We start from the raw sequence: 14,492 nt of genomic DNA, 5'->3' as shown, positions 1-14,492 counted from the left end.
TCATGTTTCCTCACTGGTTACTCTTTTCTTTAGAGGTGCTTTCAAAAGTATGAAGTCTGTTGTTTCAGTCTTCAGGTGAGCATGGCTAAAACGTGGTGTGACCTTTGCTTTTGTTACTCTTCGGGAATTCTTGGTGGATTCTAGAGATGGGACAGGCTTAACAGCCTGTCGCTCTGTGCTTGGTGGCAGAAGACACCTGGGAAAAGCAGCTCCTCCTTCCTCAAAGGACATTGAGTCATTAGCTGCTGGAGGGTCCGATCCTGGATTTCGAAGAGGGGCATTTCGCCCCCAACATGAGCAACAGTTTCCTTTGTCTCTGGAAGTTTCATGTCATTCTTTGTTCATGATGGATTCTTCTCCTTATACTGATTTCAAAGTGTTTTCCTTCTTTGAGGAGGAGAAGATAGATGCTGATACCTACCTCTCAAGGATTAACTCAGATGAGAATTTATCACTTGAGAGCAATATTCTGTACTTTTACATGGATTTTAAAACAAAGCATCCATCAAAATTATAAACATTGGGCAGACTCAATGAAAGTTAAAATACTCCTTTACTTCATAAGCAAAGTTTTAAAAAGAATTATTTATTCATTTAAATGAATGGACAAGAAGCATGGCACACTAAAGGTAAAATATTAATGGAGGGGGGCGCCTGGGTGTCTCAGTTGGCTAAGCCTCTGACTCTCTGCTTCAGCTCAGGTCATGATCTCATGGTTTGTGAGTTCAAACCTCGCATCAGGCTCCATGGTGATGGTGCAGAGCCTGCTTGGGATTCTCTCTCTCCCTCTCTCTGCCCCTCCCCTGCTTGCTCCATCTCTCTCAAATAACTTTTTTAAAAATTAAAATATTAATAGAGAAAGCAAATTGTATGAAGTTTTATGACTTGACATTAATAGAGACAGAAACCGTGATGCACTTTAAATATTTAATCTGTATTTTTTTTCTTATTTTTTAGGTATTTAAGTCTGTTAACAAATCCTTATTTACCTGACTTCTTGAAACTGTCCATTCTTGACTTCAACAGTACCAGCATCCTAACTTTTCTTCTCTTCCCTAGGTTAGTTTTCAGTGTTCATTGCTTTTAATGCTGTTATTCTCTTGGATTCTGTTCTTGGTTATGCCTCCTCCCATTCTGCATACCCCCCCAGGTAACACCTACCATATCTCTGGCTCATCTGCCACCCAAGTGGTGACCATTAGGAAATCCCTGTCTTCAGTTTAGGTCTTTGTTCTGACCTTCAGAATCAGTCGCCATCTGGACATGTCTACTTGGATATCTCAACAGACATTTCAAGAGCAGCCTGCCCCAACTTACATTCCACAGCAAAACTTGACCTTTTCTTGTCTCAGTAAGGCATCACCATCTACAGATTTACCCATTCCACAAACATGGGAGTCATCAAAAGCTCTCTCTCTCTCTCTCTCTCTCTTTTTTTTTTTAGTTAACATACAGTGCAATATTGGTTTCAGGAGCAGAATTCAGTGATTCATCATTTACATACAGCATCCAGTGCTCATCACAAGTGCCTGCCTTAATCCCCATCCCCCATCTGGCCCATCCCCCACCTACCTCCTCAGTCAACCACTCAGTTTGTTCTCTGTAGTTTGAGTCTCTTGCGGTTTTTCCTCTCTCCTCTTTCCCTCCCTCTTCCCCATATTTTCATCTGTTTTGTTTCTTAAATTTCACATGAGTGAAATCGTGTGGTGTTTCTTTCTCTGAGTGACTTCTCTCACTTAGCATTATACATCCTGGCTCCATCTACGTCATTGCAAATGACAAGATGTCATTCTTTTTGATGGCTGAGTCATATTCCTGTGTGTGTGTGTGTGTGTGTGTGTGTGTGTGTGTGGTGTGTGTGCGTGCATTTGTGCACACCACATCTTTATCCATTCATCAGTCGATGGACATTTGGGCTCTCTCCATAGTTTGGCTCTTGTCGACATTGCTGCTATAAACATTGATTCAACCGCTTTGAATCTGTATTTTTGTATCCTCTGGGTAAATACTTAATAGTACAATTGCTGGGTCATAAGGTAGTTTTATTTTCAGTTTTTCGAGGAACCGCCATGCTGCTTTCCAGAGTGGCTGCACCAGTTTGCATTACCACCAATAGTGCAGGAGGGTTCCCCTTTCTCCACATCCTCGCAAACATCTGTTGTTTCTTATGTTGTTAATTTTAGCCATTCTGACAGGTGTCAGGTGGTATCTCCTCCTGGATTTGATTTGTATTTCCCTGATGATGAGTGATGTTGAGCATCTTTTCATGTGTCTGTTAGCCATCTGGATGTCCTCTTTGGAAAAGTGTCCATGTCTTCTGCGCATTTCTTAGCTGGGTTGTTTTTTGGGTATTGAGTTTAATAAATTCTTTATAGATTTTGGATACTGACCCTTTATACGATGTGCCATTTGCAGATATCTTCTCCCATTCTGCAGGCTGCCTTTTAGTGTTGCTGATTGTTTCATTTGCTGTGCAGAAACTTTTTATCCTGATGAAGTCCCAATAGTTCATGTTTGCTTTTGTTTTCCTTGCTTTTGGCGACATGTCTAGTAAGAAGTCGGTCGAGCCAAGGTCAAAGAGGTTGCTGCCTGTGTTCTCTAGGATTTTGATGGCTTCTTGTCTGACATTTAGGTCTTTCATCCATTTTGAATTTATTTTTGTGTGTGTCACCATCCAGTTTTTCCAACACTGTTGAAGAGACTGTCTTTTTTCCATTGGATATTCTTTCCATTCCATTGGCTATGCTTTGTTGAAGATAAGTTGACCATATAGTTTTGTGTCCATTTCTGGGTTTTCGTTGTGTTCTATTGATCTATGTTTATGTTTTTGTGCCAGTACCATACTATCTTGATGACTACAGCTTTGTAATATAGTTTGAAATCTGGAATCGTGATGCCTCCATTTTTTTCTTTTTCGGGATTGCTTTGGCAGTTCGAGGTCTTTTGTGGTTCCACCTAAACTTTAGGATTGTTTGTTCCAGTTCTGAGAGAAATGCTGGTGGTATTTTGTTAGGGATGCATTGGATGTGTAGATTGCTTTGGGTAGTATAGACATTTTAGCAGTGTTTGTTCTTCCAGTCCATGAGCATGGAATGCTTTTCCATTTCTTTGTGTTCCCTTCGGTTTCTTTCATAAGTGTTCTGTGGTTTTCAGAGTGTAGCTCTTTTACCTCTTTAGTTCGATTTACTCCTAGGTTTCTTACTGGTTTTGGTGCAGTTGCAAATGGGTTCGATTCCTTTGTTTCTTTTCCTGCTGCTTCATTAATGGTATATGGAAATACAACAGATATTCTGCATGTTGATTTTTATATTCCATGACTTTACTGAATTGATGTATTCTAGCAGTTTTTTGGTAGAGTCTTTTGGGTTGTCTACATAGAGCATGGTGTTGTCTGCAAACAGTGAAAGTGTGACTTCTTCCTTGCCAATTTGAGTGCCTTGTATTTCTTTTTGTTATTTGATTGCTGAGGCTAAGACTTCCTGTACTATTTTGTAGTAATGGTGAGAGTGGACATCCTTGTCGTGTCCCTTACTCCTGGGGAAAGGCTCTCAGTTTTTCCCCCATTGGCAATGATATTATATGGCCTTCCGTATATGGCCTTTATCACGTTGAGATATGTTCCATTTATGCCTATGTTGTTGACGGTTTTTATCAAGAATGTATGCTGTATTTTTGTCAAATGCTTTGTCTGCATCTATTGAGAGGACCATATGGTTCTTACCCTTTTCTTTTATTAATGACAAATCATGTTGATTGATTTGTGAATATTGAATCAGCCCTGCAGCCAGGAATAAATCCCACTTGATCATGGTGAATAATTCTTTTAACGTACTGTTGAATTCAATTTACTAGTATCTTATTGAGAACTTTTCCATTCATGTTCATCAGGGATGTTGGCCTGTAATTCTCCTCTTCACTGGGGTTTTGTCTGGTTTTGGAATCAAGGTAATGCTGGCTTTATAGAATGAGTTTGGAAGTTTTCCTTCCATTTCTGTTTTTTGGAATGGTTTGAGAAGAATAGGTATTCTCTCTTCTTTAAATTTCTGGTAGAATTCCCGTGGGAAGCTGTCTGGCCCAGGATGATTGCTTTTTGGGAGATTTTTGATTACTGATTCAATTTCGCTGCTGCTTCTAGTTCTGTTTAAACTTTGTTTCTTCTGGTTTCATTTTTGGCAGTTTGTGAGTTACTAGGAATTTGTCTGTCTCTTCCAGATTGTCCAGTTTGTTGGCGTATAATTTTTGATAGTGTTCTGTTATAATTGTTTGTATTTCTGTGGTGGTAGTTGTGATCTCTCCTCTTTGAATTATCTTCTTGGGTCCTTTCTCTTTTCTTTTTGATAAGTCTGTCTTGGGGTTTATCAACTTTGTTAATTTTTTCAAAGAACCAGCTCTTTGTTTCATTGATCTGTTCTACTGTGGGGTTTTTTTTGTTTCTATATTGTCTCCCCAGAATTTATTTTCCCTTCTGCTGACTTTAGGCTTTATTTGCTGTTTCTTTTCTAGCTCCTTTAGGTGTAAGGTTTGCTTGTGAATTTGGGATCTTTGTTTCTTGAGAGAGGCCTGACCTGCAGTGTACTTTCCTCTTAGGACTGCCTTTGCTGCATCCCAAGGGTTTTGAACTGTTGTGTTTTCGTTTTTATTTGCTTCTTTTCTTGTGGTGGTCTTCAAGTTTCATAGCATTGTGATCTGAAAATATGCGTGGTATGATCTCTGTCTTTCTGTACCTGTTGAGGGCTGATTTGTAACACAGTACGTCATAATACCTTTCTCCCTCTACCACCTTCTCCTCTGGGTCCCAGTCCAGCCCAATATTCCTTGACTTTGTTCTTGCCTGTGTCTTCACTGGTCCTTTCCAGCCCACGTCTGTGCAGCCTCAGTTATAGTGATAGCTTCCTAATTAGTCTTCCTGTCTACAGTCATTGCCTTCACACCATTTATATTACTGTTATTCTTTTTTCCCCCCCAAAATAGAATATGATTAAGATTTCTCATCTTCAAGGTAAAAACTAAGTTATGGTGATTGTGTTAGTTAGGTGACAGTAGCATTTACTTAGCATTTACTGTGTATGGTGCTTAAAAAACCAGGTACTGTGCTTAGAGACGCCTGGGTGGCTCAGTCGGTTGAGTATCTGACTCTTGATTTTGGCTCAGGTCATGATCTCACAGTTTGTGAGTTCGAGCCCCACATGGGGCTCTGCACTGAGTGTGGAAGCTCTTGGGATTCTTTCCCTCCCTCTCCCCACTCCCCTGCTTGCGCTTTCCCTCTCTCTCTCAAAAAAAAATGAAAAATAAACATTTTTAAAAAACTGTAGTCTAGGGGCACCCAGGTGGCTTAATTAAGTGTCCAACTCGGGGCGCCTGGGTGGCTTAGTTGGTTAAGTGTCCGACTTTCACTTAGGTCATGATCTCGCGGTTCGTGGGTTCGAGCCCCGCGTCGGGCTCTGTGCTGACTGCCAGCTCAGATCCTGGAGCCTGTTTCAGTCTGTGACTCCCTCTCTCTCTGACCCTCCCCTGCTCACGCTGTCTGTCTCTCTCTCTCTCCTAGAAAGAAATAAAACATTTAAAAAAAATTAAAAAAAAATTAAGTGTCCAACTCTTGATCTCAGCTCAGGTCTTGATCTCAGAGTTGTGAGGTGAAAACCATGTTGGGCTTTGTGTTGGGTGTGAAACCTGCTTAAAAAGAAAATAAAAAGCTGTGATCTAAATTAACTCAGAAATTCTCATAACGACGATCTGAGTGTGTGTGCTCTTCTTGTTGTCAACAAGGAAAATCAGACTAAGAGAGTTTAATTTTTTTTAATGTTTGTTTATTTTTGAGAGAGAGACCGAGTGTGAGCAGGGGAGGGGCAGAGAGAGAGAGAGACACAAAGAGACAGAGAGACAGAGAATCTGAAGCAGGCTTCAGGCTCCCAGCTGTCAGCACAGAGCCCGATGTGGGGCTCAAACTCACAAACTGAGATCACCACCTGAGCCAAAGTTGGACGCTTAACTGACTGAGCCACCCAGGTGCCCCCCCCCGGGACTAAGAGAGTTTAAATAATTTATGAGGAGCTGCAGAGCCAGCACATGGTAAAGCTACACTGGACCAATGTTTCTTTGACTTAGAAGTCTGTTCATACCCTTTATACTATACTAGCTCTGGGGTGCCTGGGTGGCTCAGTCAGTGGAGTATCTGACTCTTGGTTTTGGCTCAGGTCAGGATCCCAGGGTTGAACCCCATGTTGGGCTCCATGCTCAGTGTGGAATCTGTTTAAGATCCTCTCTCTCTCTCTCTCTCTTTCTCTCTCTCTCCCTCCCTCTCCCTCTTTCTCTCCCTCTCTCTTCCCCTCTGCCCACTCGTTCTCTCTATCTCAAATAAATAAAATGAATAAAAATATATATCAGATATTAGCTCCACAGAAAGCCCTCCACGCTTTGGGATCAGGTGCTGTGGAGAATGAAAATAATCTTCTCTCCGAGCTCTCATGACTGCTAACTATAAAAATGAGCAAGCTTGGTTTTTCAGTAGGGATACCACTGGATCATGAATACATTTGAGTGTGGGATGCCTGATGTTTTTCTTTAAGCCACCTTCTACCCTCCCAGCCACAGACTCACCATCCCACAGGGGACACCCAGTGTCAGGTCGTGCGGCTCGTGTACAGTGCCAAGGAACAGCAGACCACTGCCTTGGTAATGATGAGTGATAGAGTGATTCTTATTTTAGGAAAGGGGAATGCCATTGTGAGTTAAAAAAAAATAATAATCTGTAATACAAAGGTATTAGATTCTTTCACTTATTATTTTTTTAATGTTTATTTTTGAGAGACAGAGACAGAGCACTAGCAGGGGAGGAGCAGAGAGAGAGAGAAACCGAATCCGAAGCAGGCTCCAGGCACGAGCTGTCAGCACAGAGCCCGACACGGGCCTGGAACTCACGAACTGTGAGGTCATGACCTCAGCCAAAGTCAGCCACTTAACCGACTGAGCCACCCAGGTGCCCCGCATTTATTTTATAATTTAAAAAATTAATCTATTAGCTGCCGTGAGTGAGTCACCAAACACTTTTTAGTGTATCAGTGAGAATAAAGGTGCTTAACAGCCTTTGGAACTTATGAAATGTCTTCAGGACATGCTGGGGCTTTCACCTTATGTTCACATCACTGATGGTAGTTTTCAAGTTTAATCAATTTCTTAAAAAAGGAATGTGCTTGCGTAGAGTTGAGTGGACCCAGATGTTGCCCTAAACTTTTGGGGGTGTCTCTGAGTTTTATAACCATGACTCTGGCACCCAGTAGACTTGGTGGTTTACCTTGGTGCTTTCTGTGGGGGCTGAAGTATCTTAGGTCGGTCACAGCGTGCATTTATGAAGGCTGTGTGCCCTTGACCTGCAATCTGGGTACACAGATGGCACATGTGTAGAGTCCCAGAGAGGCACGGATTTTTTTCTCTAGTCCTGTCCCTTGTCACCTGTGTAGCTTTTCATCCTCAAGGCTGCTTTTCCTCACTGTATAATCCCTTATCCCTGTCTTGTCCCTTTACCCTGCTTCCTTCAGCCACCTGCGTCCCCCTCTAAATCAGATTTTTGAATGGAAAGCAGGTCTAGGAAAGTAATTTTCCTGTAAGTGTGGGGGTAATTTAATCCATACATAACTTAGTGCTGCCACCAACCAGCCCATTTCCTAGAACTTCATTATCTTGGGGGGTGTGGAGGGAGTATTTTTTTTTAATTCCAAATCTTTAGTTTCCGTTATTGTTCAGAGTCTTTTCTTTCTTTTTTTAAAATTTTTAAATGTTTAAGAGAGTGACAGGGGCGCCTGGGTGGCCTAGTCAGTTAAGCGTCTGACTTTCGCTTAGGTCATGATCTCGCGGTTCGTGGGTTCGAGCCCCACGTCGGGCTCTGTGCTGACTGCCAGCTCAGAGCCTGGAGCCTGTTTCAGTCTGTGACTCCCTCTCTCTCTGACCCTCCCCTGCTCACGCGGTCTGTCTCTCTCTCTCTCCTAGAAATAAATAAAACATTAAAAAAAAAAAAAGAGGTGACAAAGTATGTGTGTGTGTGCGCGTGCAGAGGACTGGCAGAGAGAGGGATACACAGAATCAGAAGCAGGCTCCAGGCTCTGAGTTGTCAGCACAGAGCCTAACATGGGCCTTGAACTCATGTGCCGTGAGATTATGACCTGAGTTGGAGTCGGACACTTAACCAACTGAGCCACCCAGGTGCCCCAGATTTTTCTCAACTTTAAATGTTGATATTGTAGGACCCTGTCTTTTTATTACTTTTTAGGCTGTGCTTTCCCAAAGTAGATAAATACATAAAACGATATTAATAGCATGGTAAACAAGGACTTAGTGCCATTTTTATGATGAACTAGCTTCTTTTCAGAAGCTTTGTTATACAGAAAATGTTTAAAAATGTCTTGTTCTATAATACGTCCCCTGGGCAGGATCTGTGTCAGGAATAAATAACAACAAGGATTTCTAAGCTACAGATGGTTTTGAGAAAATTTACCTCAAGCTAGAAGGCCAGCTCTCTTCCCCCCAACCCTCCCCCCATCCACCTTCTGCCCTGTCGACCACAAACCCAGCAGGCCTGTAAGGATGCACATGTTCATGACTGTGGAGTGCTGGGAACGGCAGACCTGGTGATAATGAGTGGGAGGTGGTCCTTTCTGTGAGATCTTTCCTGTGAACAGTTAGTTACGGTGATCGATTCTGTCCATCAGCCATAACAGAGGGAAACTGTTCAGGTCTGTCCTAGACAAAAAAAGTATTGCTGATCATACTTTAAAAATAATTTCCCCCTGGGGCGCCTGGGTGGCTTAGTCGGTTAAGCATCCGACTTTCGCTTAGGTCATGATCTCGCGGTTCGTGGGTTCGAGCCCCACGTCGGGCTCTGTGCTGACTGCCAGCTCAGAGCCTGGAGCCTGATTCAGAGTCTGTGCCTCCTTCTCTCTCTGACCCTCCCCTGCTCACGCTGTCTCTCTCTCTCCTAGAAATAAATAAAAAACATTTTAAAAAAATGCTAAAAAAAAAAAATTTCCCCTAAATATTTTCAAATGTGAGGGAAAATGTGCAGAGTTGCATTGCATTTGGCATTTTGAACGTGGTGTCTTGCCCTACAGAATCATCCTGTTAGCTTTCTGTCGTGGGTTTGTCCTACGGGAGGCAGTTTAGTATTTAGAGGAAGTGTGCGTCCATCTGTGACATGATCGTGTTTATGGAGGTATTTATCCAGGGGTTCCGATCTATTAAGTTTGCATCTGTGAGTCTGATTTAGTTGATTTCTATACATACACAGATTTAATACATTTCCTGGAACATTCCATAGATTCATTTATTGGTATGATGGTTTTTTTTTTTTCCTTTTCATTCTGCCCTTTTAACTCAACCCCTGTGGAAAAAATGATTAAATAGCACTTTCACCCTTTGGAAATATGATTAGATTTTGAGTCTGGTGTTATTTGTTGAATGTTTTAGTTTCAGGGTTCGTTATGCTGAATTTTACAAAGGTGCTTGCTGAACCGAGTAAATTTTAAAATATGGTGAAATCTAAAAGAGCATTTCAATTCTTTCTACTTATGTGACCTTCTGAAAATACTATTAAGTTACGAAGAATAAGACTCCAATTTTTGGAAATGAAAGTGGCAAACAAGTCGTTATCAAATGAGATAGTGTGTGACCAAACTTTTTTTTATAAAGAATGAAATTCTCTGTAGTTAAGCAAGGGCTTCCTTGAAGAAGCAGATCTTAAGTCATTTCGCAGCCACAGTGCTTGATAACCTTGATTTTCTGCATGGCGGTTGGGTCTGACTCTGCCGATGTATGATCAGGGTCGTTGAGCCACCATCTCTGCACATCTGCGTAACTGTAGTGATGATATCTGTATGGAAATAACTGCATCACAAGGCAGCACATGAGGTTTTAGAAAACTGATAGAGTTACGCACCACAGGAGCTTAGATAGGAGGAGATCGCCCGTTGGGTGTCAAGGATGTCATCGTGGAAGAGATGAACTTGAAAGCTGTTTCATGCCAATCATTGTTCCATTTCTAATAGAGTTAGGAGAGTAACTAGTCATTAAAAGACCTCTTTAACCTCTTCCTTTCCTTTGGCTAATTGGGAGTGTGACGTCATGGCTAGAAGTAACAGGTCTGCCATGTTCTCAGTAGATGTTACCCATCATCACTGGTAGGTACACTCTCCTTCGAAACTCAGTCTATCCTCGCTCCTTCAGAAAGCCTTTGCTGGAGACCAAGGTGTCTTGAGTTGCCCCCTCCTCTTTATTCCTGTAAAAACCTGGCATTACCAGAGTGCTAAGCTGTAAGATCGATTTCTATTGTTGCTTTATTACCTCTCTGTCTCCCTTGAGATTATAAAGGGTGCATATTCCAAACTTCACATTATTTCTGGTGTCTGAGGCTCAATAAATATTTTGTGAAATGACTGAACACAACGAAGATTACATTCCGTATAAGAAAAGGGATACAGGGTTGGTAACAGTGACGACGGAGAGAAATGGGTGGCTTCGGGACATGTTTTGAGATAGAAGTGACAGGGTTTCATGATGGATTGGATGTGAAGAATGAAGGAATGGATAAACCAAACTTGAATGGCAGTGCCCTTCATGGAATGCAGAGACTGGCGGAAGGAGAGGCGGTTGTATAAACGCTCTCTGAGAAGCCTGGCTCACTTGAATAGAGCTGTCAAGACAGGCACTTGCATATGAGTCCGGAGCGCAGAGAACAGATTGGGACAGGAGATACAGATCAAGAAGTCAGCATGTAGATGGTTTTCAAGGCTACGTAGCTGGATGAAATTGCCTTGTGAGGGAATGTAAGTGAAGGAAAGAGGGAGCCCCCAACCAGTCTTGCAGTGAGAGTGCAGTGGTCTGGAAGAGGTGGGATGGGGGGTAGGGGGGAGGCGAGCAGAAGAATCTAGGGAAGAAGGGAAAACCAGAGGAAACTTTCTCAAGGGATCGCCAGTTGGGTCAAATGCTGCTGAGGGATTCAGATGGAGAGTTAGAAGTGATCGTTGCATTTGGCAACATATGATTGTTGGTGACCTTGACTGTGCAGCGGTGGGGTCTGGAGGCCAAGTAGGAATCCGTTCTTCCAGACTGGGAAGCAAGGAAGTACAAATCTGGAGGAGCTGGATTTTTGAGTAGCCTGCCCAGCAGGAGGGAGTCCTGTCTTTGAGCATCGCCACATTATTTCATCTGGTTCCAAACGGAACTCATGCACTGCCCTCTGATATCTGTTCCTCTTCCTGAGTGTTCTGGTTTTAATGGATTCGCCTTCCTTCCAGGGGTCCGGACCGGAACCCTCTGGGTGAACGTACTCCTCTCCTCCCTCCATGTTTCCCTGAGGGATCGGTTGCCGAGGCAAACGGACCTCTTCCTGTTCGTTGCCTTTGCCACTGATGTTGCTCTTCCCAGACACTAATTAGCTCTTCTTCAAACCCCTCTGATAGTTTCCTGAGCGCTGCCTGCTCTTGTTCTTACCCTTGTCACTGGATCTATTCATCACAGCTAGAACGTTCTTCCCAAAGCACAGCTTTGCTCATGCTGTCCTGCTAAAAATAACCAGATCCTTTTAGCCTGCTGCTTGGAACCCTCTACCTTTTTAACCTTCTCTCCTACACCTTCTGTTCGCTCAGCCTGCCATCCAGGGTTTGTTCTTCCCTAAACACATAACCTGTGTCACGCGGCCTCCATGTCTGCAGGGTCACTGTCATGTCTGCTCTGCTCGGCATGCCTTGCCCTCCCTTCTCCTGTGTGGTCTACTATTTCCAAATGCTTATTACCCCTAATAAATGTGGAGTCCGCCCTAAAAACTAGGAAATTTCAAGGCTTTCAAAGCCACTGCTTTACTTTATCAGTTCTTTAAAAGTTCCGTTAACACTGGCCACCTGGGTGATTCAGTCGGTTAAATGTCCGACTTTGGCTCAGGTCATGATCTCATGGTTCAAGAGTTCGAGCGCTGCGTCAGGCTGACAGCTCGGGCACCTGCTTCGGATCCTCTGTCTCTCTCTCTGCCCCTCCCTTGCTCGTGCTCTCTCTCTCACAAATGACTTAACATTTTAAAAACAATTTTAAAGAAAGTTCCATTAACGCTGATTTTTCCTTTAAACCACACTTCTCCTTCCCTTTGCTACCTCAGCCAGCCTTCTATTTTAGGAAATGGGTGCAGGAATGATTTATTGTTCAGAAGGAAGTTTCTTAAAGAGTTTACGAACAGTTGTGGGTCATGATATTCTGCAAATAGACGATGCGTACCCAGAGCGCGCTGCTAGGTCTCTCCCCTTTTCTCCTGATGTGCGGAGGCGGCCCGAAGCTGGGGAGGTGAGCACGGGCCTCCTAACGAAGGGCAGCATCCCTGCATCCAGTGGCCACCCATCAACGAAATAGATGTGGAATTTTGTGTCTTGCTTGTAGCTGTTGCGTTTTGGGGGTGTCGGGGGGAGGGGAGGGGATAAAGTCTCTGAACTTATTACTGTTGCGCTCCAGCTTTTGCAAACAGAAGGTGCCTTTTAGGAGTTTGCTCACTGTTGCACATTCCGAAAGGCGGAAGGCCATGCACTCGAAAGCTTAGAGTCATCTTTCCACCATCAGTGGGCTTAGAGAATCGCTCGTGTGAGGGCATCCGTAGGAAGGGAATTGCAGGTGTCTTTGCAAGATGCTCTCTTAACATCTTGCCTTTCAGCGAGGTACTTTGAGCTTCATCCCATCATCAGAGGGTAAAGTAAGTCTTAGGCATGCTTAACTTGACCTAAATAATCTTTTCAGAATGAAGTGGGACTGAAGGGAAACAATTGCACTTTTTTCCCCCCACAAAAGATGGGCTTGAAAATACCCTCCTTGTCTCAGTGAACTATGACGCTGGAGCGTTGTTACGAGGAGTCTGTGTTTTCAGAAAAGAGGAGGGAGGTGACCATCTGATTTCCGAGCCTTCCCTTGGCTGTGACAGGCGTATTCTGTGTTTGGCCTTCTGGTGGGCAGCCTGCCCGTCCCCTCCACCAGCTGTTAATTGTAGTCAACTATTTTGGAACATGAAGGGTATTGTAATTAGTAGTGTGGAAAGTGGATCTGAGAATTCAGAATATCCCTAGATTTTAGTAAAACCTAGAGTGCAATTAAGATGAATGTCTCGTATTTTGAGGGGGTAACAAACTTCTACTAAATAAATTTACTTCCCCCAAATTGCTTTTTATTATTACTAATCACGATGAAACATACAGTTCTAAAATTATGAAGGAAAACCTGAAAACAACTTGCCTTGACTTCTTTGTCAAAAACGCTTTGCTTTATGGTTGTTTATCTGTTTTCTGCTTTGGTACATTTCCCCGGGAAACTTGGTATTTCAGGATCCTTAATTGACACTGACAGAATTACAAACCAGACAATTTCCTGGAGGCTTGGCCCTTTTGTGTCAGGATGAGCTATGGACCTCCGTCCTTTGATATGTGCTTTTCTCTTTCATTTAAAAGAAGAAATAATGGCTCCTATTCTGGATGACTTTTAACTAAGGATCTTAAAAATCTATTATTTAACATTGATCAATGGAGGAAAAATTGTTAAGTGCTTTTATAAACTGACTCATACATATGAGATGGTTCATAGCTGGCATTAAAGTGCTTTTTTTTTTTTTAAATAAGTGTTTTTAGTGTTTTAATTCTTTAAATCCTGGCAGAATTTTTTAAAGCTATGAATAAGGTAGTAGCAGAAAAACTGAAAATAGGTAGTTTTAGACTAATTGTATTTATAAATTCAGTAAAGCTTATGTGAACATCCAGAAATATTACTCTGGGCATTTATTTATTTATTTATGTAGCTAGTTAGTTAATTTGATTTATCTTTTTAAGTAGGCTCCATGCCTGTTGTGGAGCCCAGCATGGGGCTTGAACTCACGACCCTGAGATCATGACCTGAGCTGAGATCAGCAGTCGGATACTTAACCGACTAAGCCACCCAGGTGCCCCTCTGGGCCTTTAAAGTATATAAATTTTTATTATAATCTAAGAATGGTTTTCATTGGGAATAAGTTATTTTAAAACCACAAGTATGTTTTCTTAACAGAAAACAAAGCCAGACTCTTAAATACAGAGAGTAACAAACTGGTGGGGTGGAGAGATGGGTGAGATAGATAACAGGGATGAAGAGATACAAATTTCCAGTGACAAATTTTTTTTAACGTTTATTTTTGAGAGAGAGAGAGAGAGCAAGAGCACGCAAGCACGTGAGCAGGGGAGGGGCAAAGAGAGAGAAAGGGAGACACAGAATCCAAAGCAGGGACCAGGCTCCAAGCTCTCAGCACAGAGCCGGACATGGGGTTCGAACTCACAAACCATGAGATTTTGACCTGAGCCGAAGTTAGACGCTCAACCGACTGAGCCACCAAACGCCCCCAGATTTCCAGTTATCAAATAAATAAGTCACTGACATGAAAAGTACAGCATAGGGAATGTAGTCACTAATATTGTAGTAATGTTGTTTGGGGACAGATGGTTACGGCATTT

General features: G+C 42.6%; 1 protein-coding gene across 3 annotated transcripts in view; it reads left to right on the top strand.

Annotated features, from left to right (window-relative positions):
- Window positions 1-14,492, top strand: part of DTNBP1 (dystrobrevin binding protein 1) — a 119,664-nt gene that overhangs the window by 45,712 nt on the left and 59,460 nt on the right. The window lies entirely within an intron of this gene.

Source organism: Crocuta crocuta, unplaced genomic scaffold, assembly GCF_008692635.1.
Source record: "Crocuta crocuta isolate KB4526 unplaced genomic scaffold, BGI_CrCroc_1.0 scaffold24, whole genome shotgun sequence".
Taxonomy (NCBI): Eukaryota; Metazoa; Chordata; class Mammalia; order Carnivora; family Hyaenidae; genus Crocuta; species Crocuta crocuta.
This window is presented reverse-complemented; position numbering and strand designations above follow the sequence as displayed.